General features: G+C 46.0%; 1 long non-coding RNA gene across 1 annotated transcript in view; it reads left to right on the top strand.

Moving 5' to 3' along the window:
- Nucleotides 1-1,102: 1,102 nt before the first annotated feature.
- The window catches only part of LOC128107018 (uncharacterized), a 76,958-nt gene continuing 53,377 nt past the window's right edge, over nt 1,103-24,683 (top strand). The window contains exon 1 of the long non-coding RNA XR_008216912.1: nt 1,103-1,227. This is a non-coding gene — a long non-coding RNA (uncharacterized LOC128107018). The remainder of the gene's footprint in view (nt 1,228-24,683) is intronic.

The raw sequence follows: 24,683 nt of genomic DNA on the forward strand, positions 1-24,683 counted from the left end.
ATCTACAGGTGGAGAAACTGAGGCCTCAAGTGAGGCTATGAAATCATTTCCATCAGTGTTCTCTGAAGAGTGAAGGCTGAGACCCTCACTGAGACCAAAGGCCCAAACAGAAGCCAAGTTCTGTTATGGGTGGGCCCACACCCAAACCCAAATAGAAATTTATTCCAGCTTTTGGAAATTTCTAGAAAGGAGAAAAGAAAAAGAAAAAAGGAAAGAAGCCTATGGCCAACTAACTGTGGTATAAATGAATCCATGCTTCAAGAATAGGTTGAGTATGACCTCTCAATGAAGAGAGACAAGAGTTGGCTGGCTGGAGAGACCAGGGCATGCTGGCAGATTGATTTCTGCAGTCTGAAGCGCCCCCCCCCACCCCCCGCCCCAGGGTGGGGGGGTTCCAGCTGGGTTTGAGCTTCCCTTTCCTCTATGGGCCTGAGTGATTTGGACTCTTGCTGTATGTCAGAGGGGTTTAGGATCCTTAACTGTAGATCTATTTGCAACGTTTGATTTTTCGGTCTTGGATATGCTCCCTCCTTCCACTCCAAGGGATAAGGAAGGTCACATTTCCCACCAAGAGCCCATGCTGTAAAAACGGAAGGAACCTGTACCTGTTCTGAGGACAGGGAGGGAAGAGGAGAACCTATCAGTCCAAAAATGCGGGCCTAGGCCCTCCTATCCTTTGGGAGTTGCAGGTAACATTAGGGCAAGGGTATGTTTGGTTGGGTCAGAACAGGGGTGGGGGTGGGGGCAGAGGCGCTTTTCCCACAAAACCCAGGACCGAGGCTGCTAGGCCTGAGCTCCTACCCGAGAGACATTTTTTTTTCACTTTTACTCATTTTTCTACTTCGGTCTCTCTACTTCTATACCCTTTTTGTACAAACAGGTCCCAAGGCCGGGTAAGGAACGGGAAAAGGTGGCCTTTTGACCTGAGACACACTCGAGCACAATTCACACACTCCCGCCAGCCTCGCCTCCGTCAGTGCACTGAGCACTCACTTGGGTTCCAGGCGCCTTGCCAAGCGCGCGGGCACCCTGCACGGCACACTGGCTGAAGTTCCTGCAAGAAGTGGCGGGGGTGGGGTGAGGAAGGAGGGGTGGGCGGCAGTGCAGGCAGCCGACTGCTGGCTGGCGGAGCGCACAAGTTCTGTGCTCAACTTCGTCGCTCTTAAAGAGAACCCGGATCCCTCTGGAGGCCCTCGGGAGCTGGCGGCAGGGCTGGGAGAGGCGTGGGTAAGCTGGCCGGCGCGGGGTGCAGGCGGTGGGACACGAGGGCGCGGCAGGAGGAGGGCGCGAGGGTGCCCGCGGCCGGCCCAGAGCTCGGAGAAAGTCAGCCGGAGCAGCTGTGACTTCACCTATTAGCCCCGATGTCTTTCGGAGGAGCCTGGTGGAGTTAAACAGCCCACAATGGGCGCTCTGGGGCGCCTCCAGCCTGACCTCCACCCGGGTTTAATAGTTTCATAGGAACGTCATTAAATCAATTACTTAGTGAGCACATCATCATTTATTTGTAATTAGCAGCGAGGAGCGCGTTCTCTTCCCCCAGCCCGCGGCCCGGGTCCCAGCGGGGTTGGCGAGTTGTGCAAGCACTTTTGTTTGCTTGAGTGTTGACTCTCGGCATTATTCGGCCCGGGGTAATCTTTACATCTTAATCTAGCATTCAGGGGGCGAAGGGAAAACAAACAGGGCGCAGGCCGGAGGCCAGCCCCGCAGTCCCAGCCTTGTCCCATAACTCAGCCTTTGCGGGATGAGCAGGCCACACCTCTGCGGCCTCCTCTCCTCTTCCAGGACCCAAGAAGGGCAGAGGGGCAGAAGAGGAAGGAGGCAGGCCAGGGGGATCTGGGAGGAAAGTGGCCATGGGAGAAGAGAACCAGAGGCCTGCAAAGAGAGTACAAAAGGAAATCGCCCGGCACGTGTGCGCTTGGCGTTGGAGGGGGAATCCGTGCGTGTGCGCGTGTGCTTGTGAGTGTGCGTGCAGGTTGTGCGTGGCATTCTATGTAACTGGGCAGAGAGATGGGTCCGCGAGCCGGAGCCTGAGGTGCGGGCCTGGCATTGCTTGAAGACAGCTCGCTGGGTGTCGCGATAGCAAAAGTGCTATGGTTTGGAGGCCCCAGCCCCAGGCGCAGCTTGGCCACAGCCTCCAAAGGAAGTGGGGGTAAGGTTAGCTGAAGACCTGGGATGTCACTCAAAGCCAGCCAGAACCTGCGCGTGCGAAGAGACGCAAGTAATGGCCCAGTGAGGAATTGTGTTTCCTTTCCCCACACACAGCAACTCTGGCCAAGTACCGTGCACGTCTAAGCAATTTCGGCTGCTAGAGCCAGGATGGTGAGCAACACGCCCCTGCATTCTTGCTGCAGTCCAGCACTCTGATCCAAGTTGGATCGCTCAACTTCTGTAGGGATTTCCAGCTCAGGAAATGGAGGAGGCCCTGGGAGCCATGGGTCACTGACTACCGGGCTGGGTTCCCAAAGTGTGAATAATCATAGTTAGGAAAAGGCCCCTAGGCACACACACTTTATCCCCACACTTATCTGTGAGAGGGCTTCCAGAAGACATGGTGGCCAGTGGCCTCTGGGCATCTTTTCTGGTCAGTTATCTAGGTACCCTCCCTGGGTATGTGAGTTTCCTGAATTTCTACACTAGTGGACTGGTTCGTTTAGGATGCTGTGTGGAGGCAGGCCCTGAATGTGTGGGATAGCTGCTGTCCTGACAGGTGGTATTTCAGGATTTGGAGAGCTGGTACTCTGATGGGGCTCAAGAAGAGGGTCATCCTGGAGCAGGGGTACAGAAGGAAAGTTAGTGTGGCCTCTGGGCCACTCTGCCCTGCTAGCTGTGTCTGGGTAGACACATGTGTGAGCTGTCAATACTCTTGGCACAGTGGCTCACCTTGCTAGAGACCCTGTCTTGAATACTCCAGTCCAAGAGCCAACAACAAGTCTTTGGCTCCTAGGTGGCTCCTACCTGCGGTCTCTCTCCTGACTTTCCCCTCCTCTCCTCGGGTTTTGTACTTCTGCTCCTCTTACCATCTTTTTTTTTTTAATTGACTCAGATTATACTGCTCTCTACTCCAGGCCTTAGGGATCTTTTGCCTGCTGGACATGGCATGAGCAAAGGCCAGGGGCTGCTGGGATCCTGTTTCAAATGGGCTTCCCTCCAGCCTCCTTGGATGGCTGAGATTTATTGGGTTACTTGACTGCTGAGGACCAACCTGTTGTCTGGGAACCCAACTCAACCTGGGAAACTGAAATGTGTCCAGAGAAGCACTTTGAACCAGCTGTCAATCACCTGGAAGAAGCAGGTTTTAAAATATAAAAAGCATGTTTTCACTTTGCATGATTCTCTACTCAGATGAGTCTAGGCCTAAGTACTGTGGCCAGGCTTCCAGAATTACCAGGAAATGTAAATGGGCAGCAAAATAAAGCAAAGTAGGATTTTCTTGAAACTCTCTAGAATCGCAACATGGCAACACAAAGTCTCCTTCCAGTATGTTGTACATGCTTCTGCTCCAGTGTGCAGATGTACAGATGGCCAGTCAAGTCTATCCACACATGCACGCACACACACACACACACACACACACACTGATAGCATATGTAAGTCAAATTGTTAGGGTAGAGAGATCAGGGGTTCAAGGGTAGCTTGGTCTACATGAAACCTTGTCTCTAAAAATAAGAAAAAAGAAAATAAAGGAGAAGGTCATACTATACAGCCCAGGCTGGCCTTAAACTGGAGATCTTCCTATCTCAGGCACCCAGGAGCTGGGATTGAGGGTTTATACTTCTGTGACCCCCTGGGAACCTTTTTAAAAAATATGTATAATTTATTTATTTTTTTTATGTTCATTGGTATTTTGCCTGCATGTATGTCTGTATGAGGGTGTCAGAAGCCCTGGAACTGGAGTTACAGACAGATGTGAATCGATAGGCTAGGAACTGAACCTGGGTCCTCTGGAAAAGCAGCCAGTGCTCTTAACTGCAGAACCATCTCTCCAGCAGCATCTCCCCCTCACACACACCTTTGTTAATATTGGGTTTCATGTATGCCAGACTGGCCGCAAACTGACCATGCAGGACAAACTTGAACTTATGATCCTTCTGCCTTCAGGCATCTACCAACACTTCTGGTTTATTGGGCCCTGGGGATTGAATTTAGGGCTTCATGCTTGAAAGACAAGGATTCTAATGACTGAGCTAGAAACTCAGCTCCAAGATACTGGTTTGTTTGTTTGTTGTTTTTTGTTTGTTGGTTTGTTTTAATTCCAACCTTACAGAAGAACAGGGCCCACACATTCTGGATGACTACATTTAGGATAGCCTTGAATGAAGCAAGACTGAGAAAGACTACATCTAAAATTATATTAAATTAAAATGTAATTCACCCTTAACTTGTCTTTCTACTCTCCACCCCCTCTCCAGCCTCCTACACTGTTTAATAAAACGGCATCCTTTGGAGAAAGGAAGGCAAATCTGGGAAGCGTTTTATAAGCTGGCAGGGAATTTGGTGCAGTGGTTGATTTAGAAAAGCTGATTCCGCCTGTGAGGTTTCCTTAGTGATAGTCACATTGTGAATCTCTCTTTGGGATCCAAGTCCTACAGCTTTGAACCTGTGCTCCAACTCTCTTCTGTGGTATTCCAGTCAGACTCCATTTCACAGGCAACCCTATGCTGTCCCACTGAGTGGTCCCATCAGTGGGAGCCCTGTGGGCATCTTTCAGTCCTCCCCCTTCGTTTCCCTGAGGTCCTTGCCATTGGGTCCCTCATCTCTGAACAATGAGGCATCATACTGACAGACTGCCATTTCTTCCAGAGGCTTATCTTGTCACTGGCTTTGGATCTCATCCTCCTGCCTAGTACAGAGTAGGGCTGGCATTGTCACTTTTTAAAGTTCAAAGCCAGGCCGCCACCTGAGCAACTGGACCCTAGATTCCTGGTGATGTGCTTTTAGTTAATGACATAGAAGCAAAGGTTTAGGGACAGCCAATGCTAGCAATATTAGTCTCCTGTATGGATGGGGGCAAGCTTTGACTTATTTGGCTATTAAATAAACTAACCTTAAGGAGCAAGGATTAAGAAACCTTTGGCCAGGTGAGTTGACTGGCCTGATATGGAAAGAAACTTCTAGGTGAGCTCAGGCCTCAGACCCTGAAGTATCTATCAGTGGCTCCCCCGTAATCCTGGGGGGGGGGGGGGGGAGGAAGAATGGCTCCAGGAAAGCACTTCTGGAGGTAGAGTGAGGCAGGAGCAGGCCACTGCAGACAATCCCTATAGTTGACTGAGGCTATTCCCCCCCACCTGCACTCCCTCCAACTGCAGGCTTCAGCACGAGGTCCTTTATAAACCTTGAACATTTATTCTAAAAAAACCAGGGCACTGGAGTGGTCCAGAGACTTTGGAAATGTGTCTTCAAAGACTATCTGTGTCTTCACTTCTGCAAGGAGACTGTAGTGTGTGTGCTCAACACCCTCCTCTGATTGAGTGGAGCAGTAAAGTTGGGAAAACACATCATACAAAGGGTCATTCTTGGTTCCTTAAATTACTTTTTGAGATTGCAATGAGGTTTTATATATTTACTAAGGCTTTATTTTTAATATGTGTATATGTGTGGTGGGGGATAGGTGCACCTGAGTGCAGATGCTCTTGGAGATCATAGGCAACAGATCCCCCTGGAACTGGAGTTGTGAGCTGCTCATTGTGGGGGTTGGGAACTGAACTCAGATCCTCTGAAGTGTGTGGTGTTACTGTTGAACCATCATCACTCTGGCCCCAGAGGGAGAAGTGTGTGTGTGTGTGTGTGTGTGTGTGTGTGTGTGTGTGTGTGTGTGTAAATAAATATACATATTAGCATTTACTTGTTTGTTGTGTGACTCTGTGTATAGACATGTATGCCACAGTGTGGGGAGATCAGAGAAATATTTGCTTTGCTTCCATTATGTGGGTTTTGGGGCTCAAGCTCTAGTCATCAGGTCCTCCGGAGCCGTTTACTTCACCAGCTCCTGGAATTAGGTTGTAATATGATGGTTTCCGTGGACCACTTGATTCCATTTCAATCATATTCAATTGTGTAGTTCGAGAGCATTGAATATGTTCACAGGGGTTTGAACCCATCACCACCCTCTATCTCAGCAACTTTTCTTTTTGAGGCATGGTTTCACTCTATAGCCCAGGCTGGCCTTGAACTTCTGATCTCCCTACTTCTACCTCTGGAGTATTGAGGTTACAGGCCTGTGCTACCAGGCCTGGCTTACATGGTGCTGGAGACTGAACCCAGGGCTGCAAGTGTGCTACACAGTGCCTCCCACCACTGAGCGACCATCCTCAGCTCCCCCACAGCTTTGTCATACCTTGGCTGAGTGGCTGCAGGAGAAGCAGCAGTCCCCACGCCCTCCTCCTCCTCCTCCTCCTTTCTGTCTGAGATTGACTGCTCTAGGCAGCTCATCCAATGTGTGTCCTTTCTTGTCTGGCTTATTTCACGGAATACAACGCCCTCGTTTCATCCACGTTAGAGCACACACCAGCACCTTGATCTTTCAAAAAATTTTTTTCTTTAAAATTTTGCTTTGGCCGGGCGGTGGTGGCGCACGCCTTTAATCCCAGCACTCGGGAGGCAGAGCCAGGCGGATCTCTGTGAGTTCGAGGCCAGCCCGGGCTACCAAGTGAGTCCCAGGAAAGGCGCAAAGCTACACAGAGAAACCCTGTCTCGAAAAACAAAAATAAAAACAAAAACAAAAAAAACAAAAAAAAAATTTGCTTTGTTTTGTTCATATGTGAACATAGGTTTGTATGTGTGCTGTGGCATGGGAGTGGAGGTCAGAGGACAACCTGAGGAACTCAGTCCTCTCCTTCCACCATTCCCGTAGGTCCTGGGGAGCAGGTCAAGTTGTCAGGTTTGGCCACAAGGACCTTTACTGGGTGAGCCGTCTGCTTTTTGCTGTTGTTATTAATGGCTGAGTAGTCTTCTAGAACTTGATATCATCACATTGTGTTTATTTGTTCTTTTGCTTATGGGTACTTGCGCTGTTTCCACTTTGGGCAATATAATGCTGCAAGCTTGCTTGACTGCTCTTTTAGGTACTTGGGTTCCTATGTCACAATCTACTTTAAAAAAAAAAAAGGTAAAGTACTTTGAATGGAGTTCCTGTCAAGACTATAAATATCAGCCAGGTGTGTTGGCACACATCTTTAATCCTGGCACTGTGGAGGCAGATGGGTCTCTGTGAGTTTGAGGACAGCCTGCATAGTGAGTTCCAGGACAGCCAGGGCTATATAGGGAAACCCTGTCTCAAATTTAAAAAAAAAAAAAAAAAGGAAGGAAGGAAGGGGCAAGAAAAAGAATATAAGTATGTAAGTATCATATTTCTCACTTGAATCTGACTTTCCAAGATCAGCAAAGTGCAGGTAGAATTCAAAGGTGAGGCAAAATACCATCTTCCAGTCCTGTGCCATTTCCATCTTTGTGTGTATGTGTGTGTGGTGTGTGTGTGTTTGGGGAGGTATGTGTACGTGTGTGCATGTCGTATGTGTGTGTATGTGGTGTATGTATGTATGTGTATGTGTGTGGTGTGTATGTATATGGGGGTATGTATGTATGTGTGTGTTTAAGTATGTGTGGTGTGTGTTTGTGTGTGTGTGTGTGTGTGTGTGTTTGGGGAGATATATGTGTGTGTAAGTATGTGGTGTGTTTGTTTGGGGAGGTATATGTGTGCATGTGTGTGTGTATGTGTGAGGTATGTGTGTGTGTGTGTGTCCAGACCCACCAGCGTTCCTGCTTTAGAGGAACTATTAACACATTAATATTATCAATAGCAGGCAGAGCGTTAGCCATTAGGGATTTATGAAAACATCTGAAGCAAGTCGTTTCAAAGTGCTGATTTGTTTTATAGTCAGTATTACATTTTATGACAGGCTCTTTTGCCAACAAAATGAGTGCATAAGAATCATACACAGCTCCGTAGACGGAGACTGCTGCCCTGCCAGCCCTGCAAATTTGTGTTAGAAATCCCTTGGGAAACTTGTGTAATTTGCAGACAACTATTGACCCTTTGCTGAAGGACCAGTCCTGGAACAAGATAGAAAGCATGCCCCCACCTCCCTATATTTTCAGCTGTGGAAAAACCCACAGCCCTTTCCCTCTCCAGTCATCTCCCTCAATCTGAGAGCGTTAATACAAAAGGCAGAAAAGCCGAGCACTTTCCGGGCAGCTTCTGCTTTTAGGAGGCAGTGCCGGACACAGCTGCTGCCCACCCCTTTTCCTCCTTTCCTTCCCCTTCTGACTTCACTGTGTAGCACAGGCTGGTCTCAAACTTTTCATGAGTCTCCTGCCTCAGTCTCTGGAGTGCTGGGATTACAAGGGATAAACTACCAAGTCCAGCTTAATTTTAAGCATTAACAGGGGTGAATTCTCTGCTTTAGGATGAAGTAGTTTGAACCTTCTCTAGAAGAATGAGGCCCAAGAACAGGTCACTGGGAGAAGGGGAATGTGTGAGCCCCAGCAACATAGTGACTGGCTAGCTCTCACTTCAAACATCCCCTCCACCCCACGACGTCTGCTCCCCATCCACGAAAGAGGAAGATCAGTAAGGGTGAGAGGGAGCCGCAGTGGTTACAGAGAAGAGCACTCCCATTGATTGATTGATCGGTTGGCAGAGTCATGGTTACAGAGAACACCCCCATTGACTTGCTTGCCTGGGATTTGTGGAGCCTCCCCAAGTGTCCACCTCTGGGACCAGAGATAGTTTTGGAAAGTTCCCTCTTATCCTTCTCAGGAAGCAGGGTTTGTAATATTTCACAGCAGCTGTTTAGCATTTCCCTACCTAGTTATTAAACAGAAAGGGAGTAAATTAAAATGGCAAAGTAAAATGAAATAAAAGGCGTCTTTTCTTTCCGTAAAGAGACAGCACCTAATTAAGAAATATTTGAATCCCACAAAAATGCAAACTCTCAGGGGTGACATAAAACCTCTCCTTTTAAATCAGAAACAAAATCCAGAAAATTAGGGACAGACCCAAGAGGTAGTCCTTTAAAACAAAAAGCTCCCTCCCCTTGAGACTTCTGACTTTTTTCTCCGTACTTTTCCCCTCTTCCACAGTCCTGGGGGAGTATTAAACTCAACCAAGTTGTTTGACTTGAAGTTTTCTAAACTGCTCCCATATAAGCCTCCAGCCAGCTTGTCCCCACTGCCAACCAAACTCACTGCTGGACCCAGCACCTTTCCTTCTGCCTCAGATTCCTCCTGATTGACAGGGCTAATTCACAGTGGAACCCCTGGTTCTCTGTGTCCCTCCGCCCCAGTGCTGGAGATGGGACCCAGGGCCATGCTCCTCCAGGCTGTGTGGGTGTTCTGCCACTGAGCTGTTTGTTCTTGGCAGTTCTTTTCTTTTCCGTTCCTTTTCCTTTTTCAAATTAACTCAGGCTGGTCTTGAACTTACTATGCAATGGAGGATGACTTTGAGCCTCCTGTCCCCCTGCCTTCACCACTTAAGTGCTGAGCTGACACAGCTGTGCTTGCCATACCTAGTTATGGGGTGTCAAGGATTGAACCCAGGGCTTCATGTGTGCTAGACAACACTATGAACTGAGTTGCATTCCAGCCCTTTGGCAACACTTTTTCTGACTTCTTCAGGTAAAACAGCAAGCTCGTCCATCTTCCAGATCCTTAACCCCACCAAATCGACCTTGGGCCCTTCCTCCCCCAGCTCACTGACTTCCATCTTGTTCTTGAGAAGACACCATGATAGCTGCTTCCTGCTGTCCGCCCTTGGATGGTTCAGGAGGCACACCCCACAGGCCACCTTAGGTCTTTGCTCCCAGCCTCTGGTGATGTTTACACAGGAAGATACCCACCTGGGGCACCTGCCAGAGATAATAGTAAGTGTAAGAGGTTCTAAACCCAGGGGGGGGGGGGGGTGTCTGGCAGGAAACCTTCCTCCTGCCTCCCACTCAGTTCTGCGGCAATCAGAGAAAGGAATCATAAAATGGTTGGGACAGAGTTATTCCTGTAACAGTTGTTCAATTCTATTTATTTTATTTTTTGCTATGTTGGGGATCAAAGCCAAGACATGCTGCTAGGCAAGCTCTTTACTGCCATCTGTAACCCCAGTCCTTGTTATTAATTTTATTTACTTAGTATACTTAGTTTAATTTTTTTAAATTTAAGCGTTGTTTTTATGAAGTTTCAAGAGAATACTTTTTTTCTTTTTCTTTCTTTCTTTCTTTCTTTCTTTCTTTCTTTCTTTCTTTCTTTCTTTCTTTCTTTCTTTTTCTTTCTTTCTTTCTTTCTAAGTTAGGCCTTCACTGTAGTTTCTACCCTAGAACTTCCTATGTAGACCAACCTGGCTCAGACTGTGCTGATCCTCAGGCTTCTGCCTCTCCCTGTTATCATTATTATTTTTTAGAAGAGGTTTTGCCTTTGCGTTTTTGTTTGTTTGTTTGTTGTTGTTGTTTTGCTGTTTAAGTTTACCATTGGGAAGAAAGAAAAAAACCAAGTTAAGGGGTACGGTGAAGACGATGTGCTGGGCAGTGGTGGCACACACCTTTAATCCCAGCACTCTGAGGCAGAAGCAGGTGGATCTCTGTGAGTTCGAGGCCAGCCTGATCTACAGAGTGAGTTCCAAGACAGCCAGGGCTGTTACACAGAGAAATCCTAGCCCAGGTTGGGGCGGAAAATGCAACAATATATCTTGAAGTAGTTACAAATTTAAGAAACACTTTGCAGCAATTCACTTTAATTTTGCCTTCTTGGGATTGTTTCAAGCTTTGGATGGCTTGAAAATCCTGTACAATTCCCCCAACTTCACAATGCAGAGGTGGAAACAGAACTCCAGGTTCCAGTGTATTAGAATAAACAGCCAGAGAAAACCAGTTTTTCTTTTCAAGAATAAGGAGAGGCCTGTGTGATGACTTTTTCCTTGAGGATGGAGGCTGCACTTGGTTTCTACAGGGCAGAGCAGGCTCCCCTCAAGTGAGACCCAGAAGCAAAGCCTGGGGTCCCTTGCTACCAAGCTGGCTAGTGGGTCTTAGGCTGGGGATCCAGATCTTGAGCCCAACTTCCTTTTCTTCTCTGAAACTCATAGGTAGAATAAGTTGTAAAAATGGCCTGATTTCCTTTCGTATACATTTTGAAATACAAGTATTGCTGAGTAGAGCTTTGGGTGGGATTTCTAGAAAAGAGGTCACAGCCTTAAAAATAATCAGATATCTGCATGTTTTGTACCTATAAGGGGGGTTTCTTCTGCCTTCAGGATGCTTAGCAGGGACCTTGTCTCTATCCATCTGAGGCAGGAACAGCCTGACTCTCCTCTACTCTGAGATAATCAAAAGCATCACCAGACATTGCCAATGTCCTCTGAACGGCAAAATCACTGCCAATCAAAGACTCTGAGTGAGAGTCTTTGATCAGGCTTGCACATTATTGCAGCACTATTCACAATCATGGAACTTATGGGACCAACCTAGGAGTCCATCAACAGAGGAATGGATAAAGAAAATGATGCTTATATACACAATGGAATCTTAATCAGCCATAACTAACAAAATGTCATTTGTAGGAAAATGGATGCAACTAGAGATGATCTCATTAAGCAAATCAAGTGAATCTCAGAAAGACAATATTGCATATTTTCTTTTATTGTGGATCCTAGATTTTATATATTTGAACTGAAAGTAGAACTGAAGCTAAGGGGACAAAAGAATTAAGGGGAAGGTGTAGAAGGAGAGGGGAGGTGGCATGGGGGTAGTACAATCAAATTGTAGTATATAGTCGTATGACAATGTCCTTATAAAGCCAAGTATTATGTGCAATGAATACAGAATGGAAGGAAGGAAGAAACAGAAAGAGAGAGAGAGAGAGAGAGAGAGAGAGGGGGGACTCTGAGTGAGGACCAGAGATGGTTAATGTGATTTGACATGAAAACGAGCTGGAGAACATTTACACAAACCACAGCACCATGATATCTGTCAGCAGCACTGAAGCAAGTCATGAGGGCAGGTGCCAAGACAGGAGGGCACAGCGTCCAGAGACCCAGGCAAGGGGAAGGCTGCAGGTGTAGGCTTGGAAGCCTTTATTAGCATCTTAAACTGCAAGATGGAGATCATGTAGAGGTATTATGTGACTAGGCAAGAGAAAGAAACTAGAACACAGTCCTAAAGACGTTTGAGAGGAGGTAGAGAATGAGTTGGAGAAGGACTTCTCTTGAGGTGGGCAGTAGAGTAGACAAAGAGATGTTAAAATGTCAGGCTGTGTCAAGAAGACTGAGTAGTCCTGGACTGAGGGGCCTTCTCACTGAATGCTTAGATGGACAGTGTCTGTGTGCAGAGGAGTACGGAGGGCTGGCCAATGAGTGAGATCAGAAAAGAAAGTGAAGTAGAAACCTGCAGGAGGATGCCTGTGCTGAGGCAGGGCAGAGGACAGAAACAGTTGGAAGAGGCAGGTCTCAAGAGTCTTGTCCCACCAGAAGCCCACGGAGCATGTTTTTATGATGGTTCAAGTGATCTGGAGGCAGGGAGACAGACAGGGGTACAAGAGGTTAGGGGAGTTGAAGCAAGAAAGAATGCTAATAGAATAAAGTCCCAGGACTGGAGAGATGGCTCAGCAGTTAAGAGCACCAGCTCCTCTTCCAGAGGACTCAGTTTCAATTCCCAGCACCCACATGGCAGCTCATACCTGCCTATAACTCCTGTTCCAGGAGACCCAACACCCTCACACAGACATACATGCAGGCAGAAACACCAATATACATACAATACAAATGCATTTAAACTTAAAAAAAGAATAAAGTTGCTGCATCAAGTCGGATGAGAGCCCATGTCAAGATGGCTGTGGGTTAAAACTATTTTTTTCATTTCTTTTCTTGAGGTAAGGTCACATTTATCGGCTTCAAGCTCATTATGCAGCTGAGGATGACTCTGAACCCCTAATCCACCCATCTGCATTTCCCAAGTACTAGGTTACAGGGGTATAGCTCCATTTATATGAAGTTGGGGTCAGAAAACAGAGCTTCCTTTGTGGTAGACAAGTTCTTCACCAACTGGGCTACATCCTTAACTTAAAAGTTTTTTTTCATTGGAGGAAAATTTTAGAATACAAATCTGCATTTTATCTGTACAATTCATTAGTGTTGATTATTTTCATAATATTGCACAATTACACTGCACTATTACCAAGATTTTTATTACCACTATTACTGCACTTTGTGTGTGTTTGGTGGGGGTTTTGGGGATCAAACCCAGGACACTTCATGCTACCACTGAGCTATCATCAGGTCTTTTGAGACAATCTCATTAAATTACTCAGGTTGGCCTTGACTAACTCTGTGCCTTAGGTAGGGCTTGAACTCATAATCCTACCGACTCAGTCTACAGAGGCAGGTCTTTTTTTCCACTCAAAACCAAAACTCTGTGACCAGTAAACAGTAATTTCCCAGCTCTTCTAACTCCTCCATGGAGAGATTGATTTTAATAAGAGCAGAATTCTTCATTCCCAGTAAGAGGGAAAGTCCAGACTTCAGCCAGAGGCAAAGACCGGCTGCAATGTTTTGTCAGTGGAAAGAAGGGAGTGGGAACCATCTATGATGACGAGGATTACCTCCTTGAAGCCTAGGGTGGAGAAGAGAAAAAGAGCATGGGGGGGGGCAGGAGAAAGTATGAAATGGTAGTTTAGAGAGTATAAAAGTAAAAGAAAGTAGAAAAGTTCTCAGGATTGCTGGCTGAAGTCCTATGCTCGTTTACTATTTGTACATTTGAAATTAAAATGAGACCAGCCAATAATGATGACTGTCTTTTTTAAATTTAAAAATGTGAGGAGCTGGGGACGTAGCTCAGTTGGTGGTGTGCTTACCTAGCATCCAGGAAGCCCTGGGTTCTAGCCTCAACATTGCATGTACTCGGGGAAGTAGGGGATACCTGTAATCACTCAGCAAGTGGAGGCAGAAGGATCAATATTCAAGATCATCCTCAGCTATACAGTGAGTTAAAGTCCACTCTAAGCTACATGAAACTCCATCTCAAAAAATACGATAATTTTTATATCTAATTGGTCATTTTAACCGTGTGTGTGAGTGTGGTGTGGAGGTCAGAGGTGAACACTGGGTGTCCTCCTCGGTAGTTCTTAGCCTTATATTTTTAAAACAGGGTTTCTCACTGAACCTGGCCAGCAATCCCCTGGGATCTTCCCCCAACACTGGGGCTACAAGCACCTGCCACCAGGCCCGGCTTTTTACCTAGATGCTGGGGATCCAAACTCAGGCCCTCAAGCTTATTCAGCAAGAAGTTTACCCACTGAGTCATTTTCCTAGCCCCATTTTAGCCCCTTTCAAGTGGATGATTCAACAGAATTAATAACATTCATTCTCTGCAATGGTTACTACCCTCTCCAGAGCTAATCACAATCCCACATCAAAGACTGGCCACTAAATACCATTCTCCCCTCCTACAGTCCCCAGAAACTCCAGACTATGGGGTTTCCTCCAGAAATGTTAAAAGGCTGATGGTGTGGTGTACAGTTACATGGGATTGGCAGGGGAGAAGGAAGGAAGGTGTTGAGGAGTGTCACAGGATGCTGGTTGCAATGGTGAACTACACAACTCCAAAGGCAGGAAGGAGTGTATGAGGTGAATCAATGGTGATTCAGTGGTGTATTTGGAATTCCCAAGACACTGTCTCCTTTCCCAGGATTCCATAGACAGTAGGAGTCACAACTCATTTCAAGTTAATTAATTATTATGGTTCCCTATTGCTCCTGAACTCTCTACTGAACACTCTACAGAAGGGTCTGAAATGGCTCCTTGGGTCCTCCTCCTCCACCGAGCCATAGACCTGTGAAAACCGTGTGGTTCCCTACGATCCCTGCACACCCTGCACCTAATTAGGTAAGAGAAGAAGCATATGGTGTTGTATATGGGGAAAGAGGTACGTTTTCTATGAATAGCAGAGCGATGTGAACAGACAGGCTGGCAGATGATTGCACTCGATCTGATCACACAATATGGGCAGCCGCATTGTGTGAAAACCCGCAAAGCTTCAGAAACTTGCTAATGTCCTCCTTGCTTTCTGCTCCCCAGCCCCTGCTTCCCTTGCAAAGCTCAAGGGGAGGTGGAGGATTCTTCTCACTGCTCTGGGCTCTGTCCTGAAGTTCGCCCCTCCGAACTTCTCATCACCCTGATCTATCTTTGGTAAGGCCAGCTACTCTTTCTAAGTAAGACATTTTATTATTTATTATTCTCAATTTTTTAAATTTTTAAAAATTATCTTTCCTTCTTTTTCCTTTCTCTCCCCTCTTCTCTTTCATGTGTGTGCACGTGTGTAAACACACAGTGTAAATGTGGAGGTCAGAGGACGACTTTCATGTGTGTGCACGTGTGTAAACACAGAGTGTAAATGTGGAGGTCAGTTCTCCCTCCACTGTGCGGATCCTAGGAATGAACTCAGATCATCAGATCTGGTGGCAAGAGCCTTTGCCTGATGAGCCCAGCCTGATTTATTTGTTTGCTTTTTGAGACAGGATCCCTTGTAGCAGGTTGACTTTGAACTTGCTGTGTAGCCAAGGATGACCCTGAACTCCTCGTTCTCCTGCCTCAGCTTCCCAAGTCCTAGGAAACAGGCATGGACCACCATGCATATCTGAAATCACACATTTTTCACAATATACTACTCACCTTTTGTTGTGTCATCTGACTTTGTGTGCCTGTGTGTATGTGTGCCATGTGAATTATAAATTGGGTTCTTAAAAGATACACTGGCATTGTGCCACATGAGTACGTTTTTGAAGCAATGGCGGCTGCACCTATTTCCCTGAGCACAGATGCCCTTGACAGGGGACAGACACAGAAGGGGGGTTGTCTTTTACAGACAACGCTGAGTCAGGGCCTCTCTGTATTATAGATACCAGATAATCAGTGGGTAGGCAAACCTAAGCTCCCACAGCATCATGCTTCCAGAAACACTTTAGGAGACCCAGGAGGTCTCAGAAAAGTAGCTGCTTACATGGCTAGAGCTATAGGGATGCTCAGCAGCACCAGGAATTGTGTAGTGTATGCCGAGTTGTGTTTAACTTGAATTAATATTGCAACATGTGGCTGGTGGCCATTTTGGATGGTACAGCTTTTGTTCATAGGTACAACTTACTAATCAACTATAAGCTTTTTCAATTAAGGTAATTTTAATTAAATCTACTCTGTGCCAGATTACTCCATTGTCTCTGGCTATAAGTAGTGAAAAACCGAGTGACCCTGACTGTACATGTAGGGTTTATGTTTCTCCCTGAGCAAAAAGCTCCACAGTGGGCAGTGGGGGGCTAGATCAATGGCAAGAGAAGGTTTGGGAGCTGTTTGGGTTTCAGGTTCTGTCGTCCTGAGTGGTAGATTTTATCTTCACAGTTGTGAGATGGTTGCTGGATGTTCTAGAATTAAATTCTGTCAGAAAGAGGAAGTGAAAAACATGGAAAGACTGAGGATAGCTCTGTGTGAGTGCTTGCCTAGGGTGCCAGGGACCCTGGGTTTGATTCCTAGCATTGCAAAAATAAACAAATAAAATAAAATAAACAAAAGTAGAGAACCTGGCCAAACTGAGCCCAACTGTACACATTACTCCTCTCCAATCCACAGTCCAATGCCTAGGAATTGATTCCAAATGGTAACAGGCATAAATACAAAGTGATTTATGCACAATATTATGCACCATGGCATGATTTATGGTAATTAAAACCTGGAAATAGCTCAAACACTTGTCAATAAGGGACTGTTTAGATAATCTATAATCCAGTTACACAATCACATATCTCATAATCAAACAGCAGTGAAGATGCTCTGTGTGTTAGATTGCCAAGAATCAGGATTATTAAAAGAAGAAGAAGAGGAGAAGGAGGAGAAGGAGGAGGAGGAGGAGGAGGAGGAGGAGGAGGAGGAGGAGGAGGAGGAGGAGGAGGAAGGAAGACAGGTGTGCTGCCACACATATGTAACCCAGCACTTAGGATGTGAAAGCAAGAAGATAAAGAGTTCAAGGTCATTCTTGACCACACAGCAAGCTCAAGACCAGCCTGCACTGCATGAGACCCTGCCTCAAAAATAATAATAATGAGAACAACAGAAAGATATAGTTTCAAAGTTGTATTGATACACATCTTTACATGTAAGAGAGACATGGAAACACACAGAGACATGCATTTGGTGACTCTGGCAAGGGGAACTAACCTAACAGCAAAGGCATTTTTCCTTTACAGGAGGTGGGAAAGGGAGGTGGGTGTGGGAGATGTGGATGGAAGCGAGGCAAGTGAGGGAAAGCCTTAAAAAAAACACAAAAATGCAGCCTCACCTGAACATTTTTCATCTGTTGACTAGAATTGGGTCACAAGGTTCTGCCCAGCAGCAACAAGTGGAGCAGTTGTTGCTACTTGAGGAACCGGACCCATCAAACACAGACTGAATTGGGCGTCGAAGGAGGAATGAAAGAGCTAGCCATGGAGCAGGCATAAAGCACGAGGGTCCACCATGAGCACCACAGCAGTGGAGAGATTCCGAAGGCTCCACTGTTGGACTGGTCCCTGTCCGAGGGGCACTGCTCCATAAAAAAGGCCTTTATGTTCCCAGCCAACAGGGAGGGGTCTTTTTCTGGATCCTTTCTGTGTATTGCAGGAAACCCAGTGACTGGGAGATAGGACATTTATCTTATTACCGGTCATCGAGTGGTAGCAGAAAATGCAAACCTCAGTGGGTCTAAACAACCACCTGGCCAATGCCTTCAGCTACCACCTGACAAACAGCTCAGCATGGTTGCTTTTAAAAATGCTTAGTCATTTGATATATTTACAAGTCAGAAGCCACCCAAGTGTCCGTTAGCAGATGAATGGATGGGCAAAATGCGGGATATGCATCCATGAGGATTATTCACGTAAGAGAGGAATTCTGACTCCATGTGACACTACTGATAAACGCTGAGGATGCACTGCTAGAACATAAGCCAGTCACAAAAGGATCACTGCCCCACGATTGTGCTTCTCTGAGGGACCTAGACCAAACTCACAGAGGCAGAGGGTAAAGCGGCAGTTGATCGAGACTGAGGGACAGGGAAATGGAAACTATTGGTTAAAGTGATAGAATGAAGTAAGGGAATGGAAACTATTGGTTAAAGTAATAGAATGGAATAGGGAAGTAGAAACTATTGGTTAAAGTTACAGAATGGGCCGGGCGGTGGTGGCGCACGCCTTTAATCCCGGCACTCGGGAGGCAGAGCCAGGCGGATCTCTGTGAGTTCGAGGCCAGCCTGGGCTAACAAGTGAGTCCCAGGAAAGGCGCAAAGCTACACAGAGAAACCCTGTCTCGAAAAACCAAAAAAAAAAAAAAAAAGTTACAGAATGGAATAGGGGAGTAAAGTTATAGAGATGGAAGGTGGTGATGGTTGTACAGAGCTGAGAATGTGAATAAGAAAGCTTAGCATTGGAAACGATTAATATGATGTCTTAGTGTGTTTTATTATGCTTTTTAAATTAAACAATAATTTCTATTACTAGGCATCTACATAACCAGGGTGTTGGGGGTGCTGTGTGCAGGCCGCGGCAGACAGGTGTCAACTGTGGGATCAGTTCTCTCCCGCCACCTCTATGTCATCAGGTCTCAAAGGCCTGCCGCTCACGGCCTACATCTTCCAGCTTCCCCACGTCCAGAGGATTCCCAAAACAGTGCCACCAGTTGGGAAGAGGTGTTCAAACACACGAGTCTCTGAGGGACACTTAAAATTCAAACTATAACAATACACACAAAATAATTAGGGTCATTAAAACGGCTCCAAGGTTGCTGACCTGAGTTTCACCCCTACAACACACATTGTGGAAGGAGGAAGCTGACTCCCAAAAGTTATTGTCTGACTCTACATGCACACCATGGCACATTTACATACACACACACACACACACACACACACACACACACACACACACACACCCCAAATATAAAAATAAATAAGATAAAAATTTAAAAAGAAAGAAATCTTAATCAAATAACTTTATGGGTTTAAGACAAGCATTCCAATAAGCCAGACAGAATGCTTTAAAATTTTGCCTCAAGTTTGTGACAGAAAGAAGAGCACGGGGAACAGTATGTTTCAGACTCATGTCTTCCTACAGCACTTCAGTTTGGCAAAGGAAAAGTCAGTTTCTTTAATTACCGTGCATAGAAGTTATAAATACGCTGAGGAAACTGTGCAACAATGCAGAGTGAACCATTGGCCTCTGGCCGGACTTACCTGACAACTACCAAGCACCTGACTCTATACTGTTTGCCCTCCAAGACAAAGGGAATCTTTTCTAAGTAGTTGGCGTAGATTCCACACATTGTGGTCCTTTTCTCCTTTGTTTTATGAGGCATCCAAAAGAGTCAGAAACGAAGAAAGGAAAGGGGTGGTTGGAGCCAACCACCACTTGAAAGTGTGTTTCTGTCCTCAGAGAGTTTTTAATATGGTATATTGAAGAACTGTCAGGGAGATGAAAAAAGCAAAGACTTTTGATATTTAGTTTGAAACAAAGTGGAGAGACATGAGATTCGAATCTAACGAAGGGAAGAATTTCAAAAGAAAAACTGCCACATTTCCTGGTTTTGACTCTTACATATCAAACAAAGCCCAACTTAGATAATTGCTGCCAGTCCGTTGTCTCAGCGACACCAGGGAACATACACTGACGACAGAACTCTTCAGAGGCCCCTCTTACCTTTTGGTGTGCTTACAGAGTGCTCAGGGGACCCTGACCTCACTTGGATGCGGTCAAGGGTATTTTCTGTATCCTCAAGTTGGGTTGTGTGCTTGGTATTCTAAACTTCCTTTGGTAACACTCACTCCTGGCCAGGCCTGTCCTCTGTACACAGGATCCTAGCTGTAGAGCTTGGTGGAGTGTCTGTAGGCATGCCGAAAGGTCGGCAAAGGAAGGAAACCTGTTTGTAAGGTGATGAACTGGGAACCACAGAGGACAGTACTGATTTTTCTATTAGTGAATAATGGAAACGGAATAGGCTTTTTTGTTTGTTTATTTTTTGGGACAGGGTTTCTCTGTATAGCAGCCCTGACTGTCCTGGAACTCTCTTTGTAGACCAGACCTTGAGCTCACAGAAATCCGCCTGCCTCTGCCTCCCCAGTGCTTAGGATTGAAGGCGTGCGCCGCCACACCTGCAGTGGAATGAGACAGTTTGGCTTGGGACGAGCATATAGAACAATCGGCTCTTAGGCCAGGATGTGAAGGATCAATAAATGCAGCAATGCAAGAAGATGGCTTAGTCAATACAGTGCTTCCTGGGAAAGACCTGAGTTTGGATCCTGAGCACTCCTGTAGAAGCTGGAGGCAGAGGTAGGCATTTCTAGGTCTAGCAGGTGGAAACAAGTGGATCCCTGGAGGTCATTAGCCAGTCACTCCAGCAAAGATGAGCTGCAGGCTCAGGGAGTGTCATAGTTATTTTTCCACTGCTGTGATAAGACACCATGATCAAGGCAATTCATAAAAGAAAAAATAACTGGGCTGTGGTTTCAGAGGGTTAGAGTCCATGATGGAGGGGCAACGGCATGGCATGGCCGCAGGAACAGCTGATCCACACAAGATGTGGATCACATCTTGATCCACAAGCAGGAGGCAGAGGGAGAGAGCACACTGCGGGTGGTAGAAGCCACCTTCAGTGACACACCTCCTTCAACAATGTCATTTTCATTATCGTAAAAATAAAACCAAAAACAAACACTTGAAACTGACTGTTTTGAAGTATATATTTCACTGGAGTTGACTGCATTCAACGTTAGGAAAGAAGATCTCTGATCCCTGGGACTTCCATGTTGCAATCTCTACCTCATACCTGTGGAACTCTAAGTTCCCACTCTGCCCGCTCCTCGACTCTCAGTTCCTCATTTAATTTTTCAAAAGACGATTTGGTTTCCTTGAAAGATTAACTCTGTTCCCTGTTTGTCTAGTAAGGTGTGTTTGAGTTTGCACTGTTAAATACTGTATTAGAGGCTGATCAGAATTGCTCTGCACTTTAAATTTTAAAAAAGTTTATGGGTATGTGTCTGGGGGTGGGGGTGGGTACTGCGTATATACATGTGAGTACAGTGCTCAAGGAAGCCAGAAAAAGGTGTCAAACCCCCTAGAGCTGAAGCTACAGGTGGTTGTAAGCCACTGGGAACCGAGCCCAATCCTCTGCAAGAGCAGTATGTGCTCTCAGCTGCTGAGCCACCTCTCCAGCCCCCTCTCCTCTATTCAAAATGTGTGACAATGATTAATATCCATCTCGAAGTGTTTGCTGTCTGCTGGGCTTTATACACACATGTGCTAAGTGCTTTATTCCATCATTTCCTTTGTTCCTGAACAGCCTCAGAAGTTAGGAATCTGTTATTGTCCCCATTTCACAGAAGGGAAAACAAAGGCACAGCTTAGGTAACTTGGTCACAGAAGTGGTGGAGCTAGAGTCATCAGTTCTGTCTGACTCTAAGGTCCACACTTACCATCAGAAATGGGCTGGCTGCCTGTCACTTCAACCCTTTGGGTTTGAACGATTTATTTTCTTCATGTTAACCATCATTTCCAAACAACCGGCACCTTTTACCTCTTCCTCCCATTCCCCAAACACCTGCCTGGCTCCTGTCTTCAGAATTAATGATGGTGGATAGACGGGATGACATCTGGGTGACCTCCCACAGTAAGCTTGCCAAGGTTTCCTCTTCCAAACCAAATAGTGAGATCAAGCCCATTGGGGGGTGTCATTTCCTCACCCCTCCAAAAGTGTTTCTGCTTGTCAGACACTTGTGTGTGTCTTCGCTAAGCCCCCATTAGTCACTGAGGTATGTCAGTAAGTGAATGGATTTACTGTGTTCCAGCAGCTGCCAAGTTGCAAGCACATGCTCAGAACATGGCAGCAGCAGGGCCTGCGCAGGGGGCCCAACAGACATCCAAGTTCCCCAAAATTAAGTTCAGGCCCCAGGACCAGAGAGGATTTGGGGAAAGAAACTATTGTTCTGTGTTCAGAAGCAATTTGCCCCAGCTCAGCCCCTACCCTGGAGAAGTGATGGAAGGACGTTGTGTGCAGGAGACGACAGGCGCATAAACAATTTTCTTGCTGAGGTATGGCCTTCTCCACTCGACACAGAGCCCATCTGTCCAACGGTGTTTGAAATAACACCACCGGATGGCCAGAAAGGAGTGTCCATTGTCACATGCACTTTTGTACAGCAGGCAGTCCACACAGGTCCCTGTAATTCAAATCAAAGCAGCCTCTTCTGTGACAGGGAGGTGGGGAGTGAAAGTGGCAGTTTGTGATTTCACCAGCAGAGAGGATTGTTTTCCTAAGAATTTCTGCCAGGGGCTGTGGAGGACTCTTTGTGCATCTACGGGAGATCTCAAAATTTAGGCCGCTATCGGATTCCAAATTAAACACCTAGCTGCTGCCTGCTTGCTGGAAAGGCAGTTCTGTCCTACTGATCTGTGTTCAGAAAGACTGTGATTTGATTGTCCTCCCTGACTTCCTGTGGACATTCTCCTAAAAAGTTTGCCCAAGATGGAAAATCAGACATCAGAGCACAGCTAAGAGCTTGGAGGAGCTGTTCAAAATTCAGAAATGGGGGCAGGAAGATGGCTCTGTGGATAAAGTACAAACACGAGGAGCTGAGTTCAGATCTGCAGCAACCATATAAAAAACATGCTGGAGAGGTAGAGATAGGAGGAGGAATCCTGGGATTCTCTGGCCAGCTTGTCAAGCTGGTGAGCCCCAAGTTCAGTGAGAGACCCTCAGCAGGTAAGGGTGCTTGCCACCTGACAACCTGGTATCAATCCATGGGATCTACACAGTGGAAGGCAAGAATCTACTCCTGAAAGTTGTCTTTTGCCATCCACATGACCACCGTTGCACATGTGAGATCGCCTACTACATACATGCATTTATTCACGTATACAAGCAAGCAAACAAACAAACAAATAATTGGAATAATTTTTAAGTGGTGGATAGTGATAGAGAAAGATACCCAATGTTGACTTTTGGCCTTCATGGACACACACACCTGTGCATACACATTCATCCACCACACAGACAGACATACTTAAAAACAACTCAGAAATGGTTGGTGTTGAGCCTCTAGCCTCAGATCTCCTAGTGTAGGTTATGACAACCTAGGCACATGGAGATTTCCTATTCCCACATGGAGTTTGTAGCTCGTCTTTTGTTATCAGTTTTTCTGAGACGAGCACCCAATGAATTTTAACAAGTAAGGTCTCCTTTCTCTGAAACATGAATCTTAGTATCCTCATGGGAAAAGAACAAAGATGGTGCCATCAGAACTTAGGCTTATGAATAATTTCTCATGGTCTGGTATTGGGACTCAGCATGGGCTATGAATTAGGAGGTCCATTCCTACCCCGAATCCCTGTTATATGGCGGCAGAGGGGAGCTCAGCATTTCGTGTTTTGAAAATGCAGAAATAATTTCAAAACAAGGCTGGGCATATAGTTCGGTTGGTAGAGCACTTGCCCACAATACCAAAGCCCTGAGTTTGACACCCAGCAGTGCAGAAATGGGACTTGGTGGTACACACCTATAACAACACTCTGGAAGTAGAGACACTCAGAAATTCAAGATCGTTCTCTGCCACATAGTGACTTTGAGGTTATCCTGGGATACAAGAGACCTTGTCTCATAAAAGAAAAAGTTAAAAAGTAGTGACATGACTGTTTCCTTGAAGATTGTTAGAGATTATTTATGCCCTTGGAATGACGTGATCCTGAGTTCCTCTGAGTATCAGTTTCTCCAGTCAGGCTGATGTCAAGCCTTCCTCTGAATAGTCATGGAATAGGTTGGGAAGAAGTGTGAAGAACAGAATGATGGGCAGGGCAGAAAAGAAGCACTTCCTCTGTATTTTCCAACATCTCTGTACCAAGGTACACAGAGAAAATGATGTCAGCTCTTAGCAAGAGATGATCAGCTGAAGCCCCTGCCATTCCCACCACACTCAGAACTGTGGGGATCAGAGGCTCATGGACACCCCATTCCTGAACATTCTCTTCGAACCTCTGATATAGTTGATGTGAATGCACTGTGAAAGATGGAGGTCATGGTGTCCTTTGAAAATCTGATGGGAGAAAATTCAAATGTACACACACAGAATTTTGTCTCTATTCTCCAATGGTGAATGTGAGTGATCAACTCTATCTCTGGTCTTCAGGATGATAAAACACCTACTTTAGATCAGAACATTAATCAAAGAAAAGGGTCAGGGGAGAAGTGAAGGCCAAGTCATCCGATTAAATCTACCCACACGAAGGGTCTTTCACAGACTGTTTCTATAAAGGTCTGGGCTTGGGAACAGTTCCGATACTGGGGATCCAAACAGCAGAGCAAACTGCCCTGGCTGAGCAGACTGCCAAGCACCATGCTGTTTACTTTTTACAAAGTTTTGATGTTAACTTGGTCAGGATGATTATTTGGTAAACAGTCGGTTCAGCGGTGTAAATTTAATTTCTGAGTCTGTCCATTCCAAATACACTCCAAAGAGAACTTCCTCTCATTCCTAGAATATACCTGGTGGAATGGGAAGGGTGTAGATCTTTGCTGTTCTAGGGACATCCATGTTTTAGAGTGTCTACTTGGGCCTTTAATTGGCTCTAAGGATGAGTGCCTGGTTCAGAGTCAGGTCTAATAAACTTGGCTTCACTATAGGCCCAGATGGACTTTCAAAGCACCTAGA

The sequence above is a fragment of the Peromyscus californicus genome, unplaced genomic scaffold (genome assembly GCF_007827085.1).
Source record: "Peromyscus californicus insignis strain IS unplaced genomic scaffold, ASM782708v3 Scaffold_12__1_contigs__length_115047231, whole genome shotgun sequence".
NCBI classification, from domain to species: domain Eukaryota; kingdom Metazoa; phylum Chordata; class Mammalia; order Rodentia; family Cricetidae; genus Peromyscus; species Peromyscus californicus.